The following is a 10280-nucleotide window of genomic DNA, read 5'->3' as shown; positions in this document are numbered from 1 at the left end:
CATCACACACAACATACACATACATCGTAACAGGATGTTCAAATAACATATAAACCACAAACCAATTCACATTAATCATATGGATATGAATATATACACGTATACAAATATATATATATATATATACATATACACATACATACATGGGAAAAGTAACTACATTTAGATACTGTGAATCTTTTTTTTTTAATATATATATATATAGAGAATTGTTTTGAGTCGAAAATCGATTTTGGATCAAATCGTGAGCCTAAAAATCGGAATGGAATCGTGACATTTTGTGAATCCTACATCCCTAGTATTTTCACTATCAGGGAGAAGAAGAGAGAGTTTTCAGACGATGGAGGGCAAAGATGAAGGAAGGAAAGCAGGGAGGCACAAAAAGGCAAAGATGTGGATGAGACAATGGAGTACAATGTGTTTGAGCAATAAACAAAGACAGAAATACAAAACAGTAACAGATGAAGTGACAACCGAATGGTAAACACACAGGGAGTAAAAGCAAGGCTGTATTCATTACTTTAGTCGTGTTCCTCCCTCGAGTTTGCGTGTGACACAAACAGCTGTCAGGAGAGTTATGCATATAGCAAGTAATAAACACAATTTTTTGCTGTGATAGAGGAGAAAAATTTGTACTTTTGTGCAAAGGAGGTAAAGGATTGAAAGGAAAGGGAGAGAGATTCTTGCTTCTCATTGTCCTTTTATTGGTGTCACTACGGGCCAGCTTTGCCCATACCACTGGGCCATGCAGTCACTGTGCTCATGTCAGACAAATGAAACTTAAATAGAGCATGGCATATTTTCTCATTAGCAAAAAACCATTCACAGTTTTCTGTGCTCTTCTGCCTCTCTTGATGTGAACTGATTACAGCCTTGCATTATTAGTGTGACCACAGAGCAATTCATCCATGTCAAAGCTTCCTTCAGTCGACAAACAGATGTGCCACCCACCCAGACATGAATATGAAAACTGCATGCCTACATTTACACAGGCTTAGGGCTTTCCTGGAGCCACTTAAAAAAGCCTCATTGGTCAGTTACACACACACACACACACACACACACACACACACACACACACACACACACACACACACACCACACCACACACACACACACACACACACACACACACACACACACACAGACACAGACAAACACACACAGAATGCTTAATGTCTTAATGAGAGCACCCCTGAAAATCTGGGACACAAGGACGAGAGTCTGTGAGGGGGCTGGCGACTGTAATTAAATACAATGGCTGGCTTCTGGAGCCCTGTCAAGCAGAGGCATGGAGCAAAACAATGGCAGGCCTGTGGACAGCGAGGCAGAAAGGCACAGCCGAGAGGACAGAGCTACTTAGCCCTTCAGCAGCCCTCACCCAGGCATTATTCAACACCAGCCTGCATCCAAGCTCTGATCAACACCAACTATCATACAAGCTTGCCTATTGTGCGATCCACCATCATTCGCACAAACACTGGAAGAACTGACTCACGCTCGCCTGGAGAGCCTCCCTCCATATCCGTGCAACATTTTAATGCTGGAAATGTGCAAGTCTGACAAAGCCGGAGCCCCACCAGAGCCTGCAAAGTCAACACAGTAACTAATACTTGTGATAGAATATCATTCTTTTAGCCAAAAGAGAGGAACATGAATAGAAAATAGCAAGCTGCTTTGCCTCAGGATACAAACACAAGAACCTGCAACCCTGAAAATCATGTTTAAATGAAAAACAGTAAGGAGGTACTGATAAGGAATCTATTGGAGAGGATGTGAAACATACACCGCACAAACCCTGTGGTCACTGCAACTGTTGTTAGCCCGACACAAGGCTGGGTTGGAGACTACAGCCTGGCATGCTGTCAGACCAGACCAGTCAACCAACATGACACTGCGGTGAAACAGCAGAAGTCCATTTAAAGGAGGGTGTGTCTGCCTAACATCTGACCTCTGGCTGAAAGGCCTTTCTGCTCATTCTGGCACATTTAAAGTATTGGATGTACTGAATATTATTGTGTTTCTAATTCTGAGTTTCATTGTTATTAATTGGTCTAAGCAATGTGTGAGTGGGCCATGAATTAACAACATACTTCTCATAAAACCAATTTTTAATGACCAACACATCAAAACTTTAAACAAAAATTGAATTTCCTTAGATCTCTCCTCAGACATTCACATGTATAGACGAGTAAAATACACTCGGTGTGTGTGCACGTGTAGGTGTGTGCATGTGCAACCCCCCAGATATCTTAATAGCTTAATGTGGCATGATGTTCTCGAACTCAGAGCCAAAGCACCAGTGATTTAATTAAGTTCAAGTGTGAGTGGTCTGTAATGTCACTCTTCAGATTCACTTTGCATACATCATGAGCCACGAGTGCACTTAAAGAGAAGCCGCGCCCTCACAGCCACATCCTCCGTAAGCAATTACAGCATGTCTGGACTTAAATGGACAAATATGCAAGACTGAAATGAAATCTATTCTGATGATGAACTAGCCAGAGCTGTAATATTGACATAAGATAGCCTGGCTAACATCAGCACTTCAAAGGCATTGAGACCACAGACCAAGAGACACACAAACACACAAGCCCAGCGGCTATTATCAAGCCTCCAGACTCTGTTGTCTCGGCCCAGAGCTGCTGAGCAGTTCTTGAGGTTCAGCTCTGGGTTAGTCCTCTGAGATTTGATTACTTACTTCCCCACTGGTTACTGGGCCCAGCTGTGAAGCATATTAATGAGATTTCACCATCATTAGGAGGAAGCTAACTACATTAGCAGGCTGGCTGCTTGGCTGGCTGGATAGAGGTAAAGAAAAGTGGAGAAAATGAAGCAGAGGGGATGGAGGAGAAGAAGGAGGGCTTTGACAGGGTCTTCCACTTTGTTGAATCCCACTCTATCACGGAGACCATTGTGTTCCCCTGACTTCTATTAGGTTATCTGGACACACACACACACACACACACACACACACACACACACACACACACACACACACACACACACACACACACACACACACACACACACACACACACACACACACACACACACACACACACACACACACACACACACACACACACACACACACACACACACACGCTTGCCATGTGTAATATCCATGGCAGGACATATACAGGTCCATTTGTCTTTCCATGCAGTGAGTGTGCAGGAGAGGAAACGCCAGACAGACCACCATGCCACAGGCTGCTGCATAAAGGCTCACTTTGAAGTCTGCTTAAAATAATGAAGTGGGATGGCCAATGAAACTCAGGGATAGTTACTGCCTTGCAAAAAACCTAGGATTTGTAGGCCAATGTATCATGCATGTCCATTAAAACGACTGGCAGCAACTTAAGAGCTTTTATGTGCAATGAAACAGACCAACAAGTGAGCAGAGAAGGGTATCACTCATGCATGGTGCTTGACTTTTGCTAAACATTCAGACATTATTTTTGGTTTCCAAGTCAGGAATGTGGGTAAGCAGCAGGGGAAACTATGCACGCACACGCACACGCACACACGGGAATGCTTTGTCAGCACTCTTCAATTACTGAAGGGGGAAATGGGACTATTTCCTTGCTTACAGGGAAATCCTGCCATTCTCTTACTAAGCGTCATAACAGCTCTCCGCTGGAAATGGATGGGGCTCCATTCGTTACCTTTACACTGATTACTGACAGCAAAGCCATGCACACCATCTAAATATGAGCGGGAGTGCGGGCGTGTGCATGCGTCATCCCGCGCTAGCAGGCATGCACAGGCTGACAGCTGTTTGGTGAGCGACAGTGGGGTGTGTTTGTGTTCAAACAGAGTGTGAACAGTTATTGGAGGGAAGAGGGGGAGGAACCTGGCGACAGGGCAGACACACACACACACACACACACACACACACACAAATACAGAGGAAGGAGAGCCAGTGGAGGTTGACATGGGGCAGGAGAGCAGACAGCAAGCCTCACGCCTCTTGTATACTCTGTAACTGAATCCGGCCCTTTCACCCATCTCCTGCCACTTTCCACTTTCATCTCCGCCCTTAGTCCTATGTGTCCCAATTACAGCGCCTGACATTCTCCCCTTCCCATTGCTCTCTACATCTAAGTCACAGGAAGTCCTATTACACTGCCAGCAAAAGGCCTTCAAATCTGAAAGTATCCAACACAGAAATATCGGATTCATCTTCCACCCGAAGATTCTACGGATGCATTACAGTATTTAATCATCTTAGATTGTTCTTGATTTTGAATGTTGTTATGTTAGCAGCCCATTTGTCACTACTCCCACTCACATCACGCTTGTTATTATGCCGTACAAAAGTGTGAGGGTGAGTTAGGAGGATTACTGAGCGCTTGTGCTCACCGCACCATAAGCTGCAGCATGTCTAGCTTGCAGTCTACCTTCTCAGTGTGGAGAGAGACGGGGAGCGAGAGAGGGAGAAGGCATGGGGATACAGGGGGCTGTCACTAATAATGAGCCTCCGAGCTCCATTGTTTCTAATAGAGTCATGATATATGTTTTAATTCAAACGTCTGACACCATTGCACTCATGGTGTAAGGCAGGAAGAGCATGGATCAAACTGAGAGCTTAATCTGATTCCGATATAATTTTCTGTGGCGCATGACACATCGCTTCCACTTAAGAGAGTTCGTTGTGGTCTACATTTCAGAGAAATGACAGCCTTCTGTTGTATAACCATTGCAAATATTCAAATCTTACAGAGAGAGCAGAAATTGATGTGACAGCTTGAGTTCTTAAAGGACTTTACAATACATTTGAAGGCTACACTGGCTCCGAGACCAAAATTTGATGGCCAGTGCTCCAAATTGGGGCAAAATAACTCCCCCCATCGAAGAGTGTTACGGCAAGAAAAACACATACGTGAGTGATAGGTGGGGGTCTGAGCAGAGGCCCAAGGGCAAGGCGGTGCAGAGCAGGGAGTCTTTCTAGGCTGTTATGACAATCCCTCCTTAACACTAGGAAATAGTGGGCAGGAAGTGGGGAAAACACCAGGTTGTGTTTAGCAGGGGTAATTTATGGCATCTTTACATCTTGGTGAAATGGGGATGAATGTTGTATGTGGGTGTCTGTATGGGTAAATATGTGATGCCACATGGATATGCATTTCTTCTGTTTGATTGCTTTTAGGAACACATCAAATGAAAATGTGCTTGCTCATGCAAATAAGTGCAACTACCTGTTTTTATACTCAAGTGCATGTTGTGTGATATGTACCGTATTTATGTGCACGACAGCCTGTGCATGTGTGAATGTCAGCATGTTCTTGTCTATGGCAGACCTGGTTTTTATCAGCCCAGCGGCCCCCACCATGTTCCCGAGCCCTTCTCCAGGGGCCCAAGATAACTTCCCTCTCCACGCTGCCAGGCCTCTGAAATAACAACACACCAGGTTTTCCTATCACTGCTTCCCTGCAAATGGAGGCAAAACTGAGAACATGTGTGGACAAACTAGAGAACGGGGGGAGGGACGGGCACCAGGGGATCAAGCAGATGGCAAAGGTGAGGTCTACAGGGGCTAGACTTCTAGCAGCAACTTTGTGTTAACCGTAGTAGCTGCTCTGTGCTGCTGCAGCCACATGCTAGCCTTTGGCACAGTTACTTATGAGTCTCCTAATAAATCCAGAATGCTCAAGACATCTAAACCACACATACACTTCTTTATTTTTATGCCCCCAATGTTTATGGATCGGATTGTCAAAAACAAAAACATAACAGGCATCCGAAGACAGGTATCTTGCCAGAGAGAAACACAAGTTCCCTGGCAACAACGCTCCCTTGCAACCCTGAGTAACAGTGTAACTCTACCCAGCAGCTGTCTATGCCTGCTGACTGACAGTGGGACTATGTGAGCTGGCACTTGCCCTGGGGTGACTGGAGATATTTGGCATGAGCTGATGGTGTGGGACACGGGGGTGGGCACAAGGGGGCATAAAGCAGCCCGTGTCGGCCAGAGGATGCCAGAATGTGGGTAGATAGGCACAGCAATGTCATACTAGTGTGTGGGCATGAACGCTCCTAAACATGATATCCAATGTAAGAGTGTGTGTGTTAGAATGTGAAAGTATGTGTGCAGGATTCACTCAGGATACTGAACACACAGCTGGTACAGTACACGGCAGGTCTATCAAGATGGTCTGACAGGCCAAGGAGTCAATGGAAATGTACTGTATTTTTTTATGCAGAGATATTTCAAATGTCCTCCTGTATGTGTGCATTAGGGGCCAGTGGTGGAATAAACTACTATTAAATATACTATATTTAAGTATTGTACTTAAGTACAATTTTGAGTTAATTGTACTTTCACTAAATTTCAGAGAGAATTATTGTACTTTTTATTCCACTACAATAATCTGACAGCTTTAGTTACTAGTTACTTTACAAATTAACATTTTTGTCACGCAAAACACATGTAGTTGAAAATAGGATGTTTGATTATAAATTAAATTACCCAACAACATACAGACCGCAAAGTACAGCTGAAATAATTAGACCATTAAACACTTAGTTGATCGAGAGTACTGTCTGGATCGTTTTCCAGTTTCTAAAATATATTTATATATATATATATATATATTTATATATTTCCATGGCTAATCCATGTGACCAGCACAAGCAAGTGTTTGCCCTTAGTGGATCTGCCACTGAGCATGAATTTATCTGACATGACTGACCCACATTAACAGACAGAGACAGGGCATGAGAGCTGGGTGCAGCAAGAGACAGGCTGGAAGAGAATAAAGACAGAGAGGAGAAGAGAGCATCTGAGGAAAAAGACCATTTCAAAAGCAAAGCCATGTATGCCGGCATGTTTGCTTTCAGGCACCCTCTAAGGAGTGAGAAAGGCAGGTGTGACCACAGTATAACCTCCCTTTGTCAACTCTCTCAAGGCAAATTAATAAACCCTTCCTAGAGAGACTTGTAATTGTAGCACCTTATGGCACACAGTTCAAGATCCACCATTGGATCATAACACCAACATTCGCGGTTGCAACCACAGCCCTTCACAAACCGTTCTTTAATGTTACTCCTCTGACTGTGAAAATGGCTTCATGAAACATTAAGCCTCTCTTTTACAGAGTGCCTGCATTGGTTAATTATAGAATTGTGCGTGAGTGGATGACTGTGTGCATGCATTATTTTTTTGCAATAAACTGTACTTGTGCATACGAGGAACCAGGAGGGTGCCAAAGAAACCCCAAACCTGGGCCTACCCAAACCAGAAACTCCCTGTGTGCTCTAACAAAAGGTTAGATTTTAGCTGTCTGATTGATGTTCTTCTCTCACAGCCACTTAGGATGAGTGTAACCAGCCAAATAAGCCTCTATTCCCTCTATTCACGTAAAATAAAGGTCAACGACATTACAAGCAACCTGTAATAAGAAGTCAAAGGGTCAGAGGCCTGAATATGTTCCTGTGACCTTAAAGTAATTACCAATTGCTGGAAGAGATACAAAGACACACAAAAGGTTGTGTGTCTTTGAAAAACATTGCTGTTGAAAAGATTTGTGCAAATATGATTTAGATTAGTTGGCGATAATGAACACATTTCAATCATAGGTGAAGAAAATAGAAGAAATAGCTCAACATGCATTACATCCGCCATGATTCTGTCTGCCTGCGCTGAAATTACATCCATACACATTAATCAGACCCTTTTCATCTTTATTGAGCCGAGTGCCACACACAGTGCCTCTCAGTGTTTGAAGGCCAAAGACCCTCATGAATGCTTATGATCGAGTGTTTGCTTTTCACTCACTCTAACAGAGAGGTTATCTGCCCATTGATACTCGCTAATCCAATATGACTGGCAGCTTTCAAGGCCCTTCGTTCTTAAGCGCATATTTAACAGTGGAGGAAGCAGGTCATAAATATGGAGGGGGGCAAAGCGCTATTTGCATTAGGAGGGCTGAAGTGGACTTGGAGAGGCCAGGAGGAGGTAAAACAAAAGGGGGGGGGGGAACAAGGGATCAAGAGAGGAGGGAGAAAGAGAAGAGGCTCATGAGGATCTGGGGAGGAGAAGAGAGAGGATCACCAGGGACAGGCTTTGTCATGTTAAACTGCCTCTCTCGACTCCTGCTCTCCCTTTCCCCTCCTCTCCCTCCCTCTCTCTCTCTCTCTCTTTCTCTCTCTGTGTGTGGACAACACAATAGTCCATCACAGGGGGAAAAGATTACGAGGGTTTGATCTTCTCAACTTCAGAGCAGGAGCATGATTGTGGATGTGTGGGAGAGTGAATGCATGATTGTGTTCAATAACACTAAATAACGTGCCTTCTTACCAGACACCCATTTAGGTTTGTCACTTCATGTCCTTGTCAACATGAGTTAGAGCTAATAGTTAAACTCGCTTGTAATTTTACCTCTGCCTTCAAGCCTCGGCAGGCTAAGCGTGCATTCCGCTACTGTACTTGAAACCCATAATGACAACAGTTCCCTTCATAAATTAGCTCAAAGTACCAATGTCAAGTTTGGACTTAAAAGCATATTACTGTGGATTTAAGTGGAGGTATTTGCAAAGGAGTGGCCAAGAAGATGCAGCAAGCATGCCATTATCCTGTCACTGGTCTGTTAAAGAGCTCAATCTTGCCAGGACCCGAGGAGTTTACTAGGTCAGCACAGGGGTTAAAATGGCTTCAAAACCCCCGAGGAGACAGCTGACATATTTAGAATAGTCAGTTGCAGAGGCACACAAGCTAGTTGCACAATGACACAAACACACAAAACAACCAATCGTTCATACACACACAAAAGTTATTCTACAAATTCATTGGCTGAAATTAGTTGGCTGCACATGTGGGATAATTCTACCAAAGATCACAGCGGTAGCTTTAGACACCTTAGGCTCACCACTGCCAGCCAGCCACTGTTCTCCTGCTCATGAACCCTAATGGTGACTGATGACACACATTTGATTCAGCTGTCTGATGTGCAGCGCCAGGGGGCTCCTTAGTGGAAGATTTGGGCAGAGCGAGAGGAGAGCGGGTGGGCGTGGAAGAGGCAGACTCATTTTTCTTTAGTGCCAGCGTTAATGTAAAAAAAAAAAAAAGTGAGGGCTTGTCGATAGCACTGGGAGGTTCAGTTAGCTTGGTGTTTGGGAAAAAATGGCCGATGAGAGCAGGCGGAGTCATCACGGGAGCGCAGTGGGATGTTACTAGATTTTAATGTTTAGCTTCCTTGGGTATGGGTTCTGGTTTTTCCCTTCTCCCTGTGTGTGTGTGTGTGTCTGTGTGTGTGTGTGTGTGTGTGTGTGTGTGTGTGTGTGTGTGTGTGTGTGTGTTGTCTGTGCCTCCACAGACACTAATTTCCTGCATGGATCCCTGACCTTTCCACATAGCCTGGGGGGAGCCATTTAATCATGACACAGACAAAAACACACACCATTTCCTGTGATATGGCTGTCCACCAGTCAGAGGGCTGGTTTTAGTGAGAAAAAGTTGATCTCTCCCTATTATGTCAGTCTAAAAATAATTAGGTCTTTAGAACATAAATAAAGTATTTTTTTTAAGCGGACTATCTCATTGATCGACTGGTTCACAGAAACAGCCTGTACAGAAATACTGGCAGAACTACAAACGTCGCTGTCCTATTGATTTTGTCACTGCTGTTATTTATCACTACATTCTTTGCATTGAAATGTTGGTTTTCTCAAGATTATGACTACAGTTTTAATAATAATAATGATAATAATAATAATATTGTATACTTTATTAGTCCCGCAAGGGGAAATTACAGTTTACACACAGGCCTGAATTACACACACATGCTCAGTACCTATACACTAAAGGAAAGATGTCAGAGTGAGGGGGGGCTGCCCATTGAAAGGCGCCCCGAGAAGTTGGGGATTCGGTACGAAGCTTCAAATATGCCCTTGACGTAAATATTTAAAGTAAAGGTTTCTAAAAGTTCTTCAAATAGTAAACTGCAGAAAAATCATTTTTCCATGTGCAAAGAGTTGCGTCCCTCCTCCATCTGTAAGTGCATGTGAAAAATACTAGTAAACAAAGGCCAAATGAATGTATGTATGCATGCATGCATGCATAGAACCATAGTTTCTGTCTATGCACACAGTAAACAGGCCTGCCAAAACAATAAGTGGAAGTAACCTGAGCCGAGCCCTCAGGTGAGCCTGGTGTTAATGCTCCCACTTCTCCCTCCTGTCCTCTTTCCCTCTGGGGTCCAGTTAACCCCAGCTGGCCTCTGTTGACTGCTCTGTCTCTCTGCCTTGTGACGGGGGCCTCATTACGACACTGGGGGGGG

At 44.1% G+C, this 10280-nt stretch overlaps 1 protein-coding gene across 6 annotated transcripts in view; it reads right to left on the bottom strand.

Moving 5' to 3' along the window:
- Window positions 1-10280, bottom strand: part of raraa (retinoic acid receptor, alpha a) — a gene marked incomplete at its 3' end in the record, with an annotated part of 146366 nt that overhangs the window by 17569 nt on the left and 118517 nt on the right. The window contains 1 exon segment of one of the 6 annotated variants that reach the window (XM_032502166.1): window positions 3829-3833. 6 annotated transcript variants of the gene reach the window in all.

Source organism: Etheostoma spectabile, chromosome 21 (genome assembly GCF_008692095.1).
Source record: "Etheostoma spectabile isolate EspeVRDwgs_2016 chromosome 21, UIUC_Espe_1.0, whole genome shotgun sequence".
NCBI lineage: Eukaryota > Metazoa > Chordata > Actinopteri > Perciformes > Percidae > Etheostoma > Etheostoma spectabile.
This window is presented reverse-complemented; position numbering and strand designations above follow the sequence as displayed.